This window comes from Equus quagga, chromosome 14 (genome assembly GCF_021613505.1).
Source record: "Equus quagga isolate Etosha38 chromosome 14, UCLA_HA_Equagga_1.0, whole genome shotgun sequence".
NCBI classification, from domain to species: Eukaryota; Metazoa; Chordata; class Mammalia; order Perissodactyla; family Equidae; genus Equus; species Equus quagga.
Window position 1 is genome coordinate 10,964,908 of NC_060280.1, and position 6,780 is coordinate 10,971,687.

At 54.5% G+C, this 6,780-nt stretch overlaps 1 long non-coding RNA gene across 1 annotated transcript; it reads left to right on the forward strand.

Moving 5' to 3' along the window:
* The first annotated feature begins 419 nt into the window (after positions 1-419).
* Positions 420-5,858, forward strand: LOC124252585 (uncharacterized). The gene is made up of 3 exons (XR_006891988.1): positions 420-617; positions 1,604-1,843; positions 3,904-5,858. It is a non-coding gene; the product is annotated as an uncharacterized LOC124252585 (long non-coding RNA).
* Positions 5,859-6,780: the final 922 nt, after the last annotated feature.

Consider the following 6,780-nt stretch of genomic DNA (forward strand, 5'->3'; position numbering starts at 1 on the left):
CTGAAGGCCCGCCCCGTCCCCTTGCTTCCAGGGAGAGCAGGTTGGTCTTAAATCTCGTGCTGCCCCTTCTCAGGCTCCGTGCAGACTCACACTCCTGCAATAAGGAGGCACGAGGTCCTTAGAGGAGGGGCGAAGTGGTTAAGAGCTGAGCATCTTGAGTCAGACAAACCTGTGTTCAAACCCTAGCTCTGCCCCTTTCTAGCCGTGTGACCTTGGGAAAGTTACATAAACTTTCTAATCTTCGGGTTCCGCATCTGTAAAATGGGGCTAATAACAGTGCCCGCCCCATAGGGTTGCTGTGGGAATTGCCTGGACCACATACAAAGGGTTTAGCCCACGGCCTGGCAAAGATGTAAGTACCCATCAGAGAGTAGATGTTATAATCAGTGCAACCCCTCACTTTACATGAGGAACCAAGACCAGAGAAGGGAGCACCTTGTTGAAGGTCACCGAGCCAGGATGTGACAATGACACGGATCAGCATGCTGCCTTTTGCCCACACCGGGGCCCTGGGCAGGACCATGCTGCACATGCAACTCGTGTAGGTAGTGTGGTTTCCATTGCCTGGCATGCAGCTTTAAGAGAGGGGGCCCGTGATGGTGCAGTTTTGCTGACAGGTGAGTTCTCAGAGTCCCCAGGTCTGGTCGGGGAGAGCTGGAGGGCGAGCCCCATGACGGGAGTGCTCCACTGTGAGCCACCCTCCAGACGAAGTGAAGTGGAAGCTGGACGTGTTTACTCTGGTCCAGTAAACACGAGTGCCTGCCTCGTGGCCAGGCCAGGTGCTGGGACAGCATGGGGAACAGGAGGGAGCCTGCCTTCCTGAGCGCACCATCTGGGAGGGAGCGGGCAGGGAGGTGTTGAAGGACGGTGTTGACAAGAGATGGGTTATTCAAAGGAGAAGCGAGGGGAACATGTCACAGGGTAACCTAAGAGAAGTGAGGAGGGCAGAGAAGAACCTGCGGGAAGGCACTGGGGCCCAGCATGGGGGAGGGGAGGTGCATGGAGAATTAGAGAATAAAGGGGCTGGTGTTGCTGGAGCGCAGAGAGCCAGGGTGAGCCTGCAAGACGTCTTGAGTCGTGCTGGGAGTTCTGGACTTCATCCTATGGGTCGTGAGAAGGGTTTTAAGTTGGGAAATGACATGGGTTGCCTTTTAGAAAACCCCAGAGCCCTGAGAGTTAGGCCAGGTCCAAGGCACCAACGGTGCAGCGAGGGGCGGGGCTCCTGAAGCCACCCATAGTTCTGGCCAGAGCAGCAGGGGCCCTCAGGGACTGACACATCTTCATTTGACAAATGGGGAAACTGAGGACGGGAGAGGGACAGGGACTTACCCAAGGTCACTCAGCAACTTAGAGGCAGAGCTCAGTGTGGTTCCGGAGTCTCCAGGCCGAGGCCCCCTGCCTTGCACGACCATCTCACTAGTCTGTGGGAAAGCCTGTCAACTCCCAATAGACCGGTAGGTTCTTAACGGGCAAGAACATGTCTCATGTCTAGAGGCCCTAGTCCATCTTTGCAGAATGAAGGAATTTAAGTGCATGGCCTCTTATGGGGCCCCTGGATCTGCTCCCCTTCCCTCCATCCTTCCTGTCTCCTCTTCCTTCCCAGGATCTCGGAGCCTGCAGAGCTGGCCCCCTAGCCTGGCCACAGCTGCAGACCTGCTCCAGGACGGCCTGGAAGGAGTGTGACCACAGCCCGACTCCAGCAGGCGGTCGAAGCCTGCTTCCCTCCACCCTCACTGCTGGGGTCTGGGAGCTCTGAGTCTTCTTCCTCAACTGGTCCCCACCGACAGAGGATGTCATGAACCTTTGAAATGAGATGAAAACTCCCACTAGGCTGGAAACTAAGGTGATTTGCAGCCACATGGCAGAGCTTCTGAACAGAGAGGGCAGGACGGGTCATCTCAATGTGCCAAGCTGAGAGGCCGCTGGGCCTTCTGGAAGGAAGGTGCTGGGGCTGCTGTGGAGGGAGGGGCCAGGAGAGCATCATAGCTGGGGCCTCCTCTGAGGTCAGGACTGGGGTCAGCATTTGGGCCTTGTGCCCATCCTGCCCCAACCCCACATCAACCATAGGTGGAACCTTGGCTTTTCCTGAGAGGGAGGTTTCCAGGTCCCAGGCCTGCTTGAGGCTGGGCTCTTATGGGTGAAGGACTTGGGGTGGGGAATTCAGACTCACTAACACCTGCCATGTGTCAGGGGTTACAATGACCTCACCAGTGGCTCTTTAGGCCATCGGGACAAGACCAGCCCTGCTACATAGGGGAGGCTCTTCCCTCAAAGGGAGTGGATGCTGCCATATTTGATCATCCTGGAGGGTGCTGGAAACTGGAGGTCCCTCTGGGCTGAAGGAGGGAGACATGTCCTCCTCACTCTGGTGCCCTTGGGAGTTGCTCTGGACCCACGGTGTGGAGAGGCCCTGAGCAGCCCTGATCTCGGTGAGCTGCCCTTGGCTACACGGAAGCCGTCCAGGAGCCGGGCGGCACCTCACTGCCGCAGTTCCCCATGCGGAAGCAGCAGCAGCTCAAAGAAGCTGCAAGTTTGGGTGATAATCAACATCTAGGCAATGCTCCAGGGCATATCTGAGCACCGGCCCCTCTGGTGAGAGGTGAGAGCAAGACTGACCCTGGATTCAGGAGAGCACTTCCCCATGGCCTCTGGGGTCTCAGAGCCAGTGGTGGTGACCTCGGGGCATTGATAACCCAGACTGTGGTGGGGGGACAAGAGGGATACAGCACAGAAGAACCCCCAGAGCTCTCTCTGGAGCCAATGCCTGGGGAAAGCCCTCAGAAATGAAGGGGGGATGTGGTGGCAGGGCTGTAATACTTGGCATGAAAAGGAAGTGTAATTCCATTTAAACCGAGTTCAGTGACATACAGATTATATGTTACGTTACTTCTGGACCACAATTACCCTTCAAGGGAAATAGAACTAATTATTATCCCCACTTTAGAGATGAAGAAACTAATATTTGGAGAAGATATGTCAGTGATTTCCAATTTTTAAAGTTCACAAATGAGCAAGTTAAAAGAAAAGTGAGGGAGTATACATAGGTTGCTAACTTTAATTTTCCTAAGTAAAGAAATTTAAAAAACTCAAAATCGGGGCTGGCCCAGTGGCATAGTGGTTAAGTTCACCTGCTGCACTTTAGCAGCCTGGGTTTTACAGGTTCAGACCCCAGGCATGGACCTAGCACTGCTCATCACGCCACGCTGTGGGGGCGTCCCACGTAAAATAAGGAAGATTGGCACAGATGTTATCTCAGTGACAATCTTCCTCACACACACACACACACACAGAACCCCTCAAAATTGCTACATCCACATTCACTATTGCTTTTTGGTAAAAGAAAGGGTATTCTAATGTCAAAAATGTAGCAGACAATCAATCAGAATAAATGTCGGTCTTTTAAACTTGCTAAACTTATATGGTTAAAGGCCCAATCGAATATCCTTATTTTTCTCACCTCCCTGGGGACCTGTGCGATGAGGCCCTGCACTTGTGCTGGTTTGTGGAGTAGAGATTGCGACCCCAGGGGCTGAGTGACTTACCCAGCCAGGAAGGGGCACAGCCAGCTCACCCCATGCCTGCCTCAAAGCCCGGCCTTCCCAGGGTCCCCAAACAGCTGTGCTCCACGGTGGCCGGGGCAGAGGAGACCCACAGAGCCACCTCCACCCAGATGCTCTCCAGGGTACGTCTGCACCCCGTCTGATGTTCCTGCCCTCAGGCCTGTTCTATGGGCTCAGCCATCCGGCTGAGAAATCAATGAGGAATGGCAGCACAGAGGACTTGGCTGAGCTCAGCATCACATGTTTCTCTCTGCACCAAATTGCAGCCCAGAAAAGTTTAGCCCTTGCTGGGACGCAAGCGGCTAGAGAGGGAGGCGACCCCACTCGCCCTTTTTTCTTTTAGGAAAACATCACTGGACCTGCATTCCCACGCTGCTGCCATGACGCTGTCCGCCCCAGGACACTCTGCATGGAGGAAACGCAAACCTGTCCTTCCTCCCCAGCCTTCCCCACTCGACAGGCTTGGAAGGTCCCAGAGCAAGGCCGCTGATCGTTTCCCAGACTCCAGGGCACTTTCGCTCCTGCAGAGAATCACAGAATATTAGCACTACAAGGACCTTAAAGGAGCCTTTAATCCAACACCTCATTTTAGATACAGAGGCGAAGCAGGGACTAAAATGTAGGTCTTCTGACTTCCAGGCGAAGCAAGCGTGGCATAGTTGACGATCCAAGGACAAATTTAGGTTTGAGTGTAGTCTTCCCTCCTCCTAGATGTGTGACCTTGTGCAAAACTTCATTTCTCTGAACCTCAGGGTTTTCATCTGAAAAGTGGGCAGGGTTCCCACAGGGATTAATAGAAAGCACTTCACACCGTGCTGGGCGTGTTTTCAGTGCTCGGTACATATTTCCTTCTGGGCACTTTCCTAACCTCTCCAAGGCTCAGGATTCCTATCTGAGCAGTGGGGGTGACAACTGGATGGTAGGAGGTGATGCACGTATGTAAAAGGGTTCGCCCGGTGCTTAGCACACGGAAGCAATTACAATGAGCATATTACCATTAGCCCCTCTCTCCGCCTTCCTTTCTTCCCTCGCAAGTCTCCCACTGCGCCATGTAGATAAGTGACAAGTGTCATGTGTAGGGTGTACCATGGTGAGTACACCGTACGCTGGGTCAGCAGCCCCAGGGCCCTGCAGGGTGAAGTCCGCTCCACGGCTTGCCCGTCCCTGAGGCGCTCGATCAGGGTCCCATGGTCCACACAAGCTCTCTCCACCATCTGGACATCTAACTCCCTCCTTGGTTTATTCCGTCAGGGGGAGGCGTCCTAAATCCCCTGTGAAGCCACCAGGCAGCCTCCTGCGGCGGTCAGCCACCCGACACCTTCCATCCCCACAGGAATCCCGCTCAGAGGAGCCAGTGGTCTCGGGAAGATCCCGAGGCGGCTTCCTGGTGATCTGGTCCGGAGGAAACGGCCACCAGGCATTGGTGAAGGCTGTGGACACTGTGGACACGTGCTGTGCAAAGGGACTTCCTGGGCCCCAAGCCTTCACTTGCCATGGGCTGGCCAGGTCCTCTCCGAGCCACAGGCGGTTGGCCTGAAGGACCAAGGGGCTCTTCCCAGGGGGAGTCTGGTGCCAGAGCCCGTCTGACTGGTCTCCTGCTCGGGAGGAGTGAGACAGACCAGGGGGCCATAGTGCCAAATAATCAGTCAATGAACCTCAAGACCACCAAGCCGACCTGCTCCCAGCTCAGTCAGTCACCGCACACGGAGGGGTGGAAGCACCCCAGACTCGGAGAGCAGGCACTTGGGCTCCAACGCTGCCTCTGCTGCTGGCCGCCTTCAGATGTCTCCTCACCACCCAAAACCTCACTTCGCTCATCTGTAAAACGAGGATGGTCCAACCTATCGTTTATCAGTGGAGTGAAAACGCAACTGGAAGTCGAAGATGCTGACTTCAGTGCCTGCCACGCTGTCATTAGTTTGCGATGACGCAGTCAGGGCAAAGCATAAAGGGAAGGACAGCCAGGCCAGCAGTGTCCCTGGGAGACCCTCGCTGCCGTGCCTGACATCGTCGTCGAACCCTGGCTCCACCTTTTCTAGCCAGTTACTTAACGTTTCTAGAAAGTGCCTCAGTTTCTCTATCTGTAAATGGGGATAAGGATGAGACCCACCCCAAATGGGCTTATGATGATTAAATTAATTTCTTAATGCACAAGGCTTAGGTAGTAAGTGCTCAGTAAATGTTGGCTATTAATAACAGAACTAAATGATTCAGCAGCAGCCTGAAATAAACTCCTAAAAGTGTGAGTTTCTGGAAGCCCATTATTCTGCCTTTCTGAAATGACAGGTAGGCAGAAGGCGTGAGACCCACACCTTTCTCCTGCCTGAGCTCACGCCCGAGCAGAGGAGTGCACTTTACAATAATAATCACCCTTCCCAGAATGCCCGCCATGGGCCAGTTCTGTACAGATTCACCTCTGATCCTCACAACAACCCTCTGAAATGGGCATTATTATCCCTGTTTTACAGATCAGGAAACCGAGGCTCAGAGAGGTGAAGTGACTTGCCCAAGGGAGCACAGCAGGCAGGGACAGAAGCGGGATTGGAAGACATGCTTGTCTGGCTCCACAGCCACAGCCGCCTGGCTTCCCTAAACAGAATGGGGCTCTGTGTCCTCTCATGTGTGTGGGTGTGCCCACCGGTTCCTGAGTATTCATTCAGCTCCACGGCCTGGCTGCGGTGGTAGATATTTAAAAACTGGAGGGTAGGGAAAAAAACCCTAAAAACAATAAACGGTGATTCAGACTGAGTCTTTACTTAGGCAGTTACGGGAAGCTGGCGGGAAACGACAGCTTAGTCACTTGGGAATGGCCGAGCCCCTGACTCATGGGCAGCAGATCACGCTGCTCAGGACAGAAGCCAGCACTGCTTTCAGTGCCAAAAGGGCAGGAGAAAGCTCTGGCGAGGGGGCTGGGAGAGGAAAGGCATGACTCACCAGGACAGAGGGGCTTCTGTAAGTGAGGGTCCAGGCCTGCCCCGCTCCCTGGAACAACATCCAAACTCCCATCTGACATTCCAGCCCCTATTGAGAGCCCCCCCATCTTCTCCAACCTGATTTCTCTCTGTGCTCATTCCAACACCCCACACTCCGGCCAAATGGAGTGATCCACCACACCCAGGCACCCCTCGTGCTCTCTACTTCCTGGAATGTCCTTGTCCCTTGCTCCAGGTGCTCAGCCCCCCGCCTTGGGCCCCCCGTGCCTGCCTCTCCTCCATGGGGC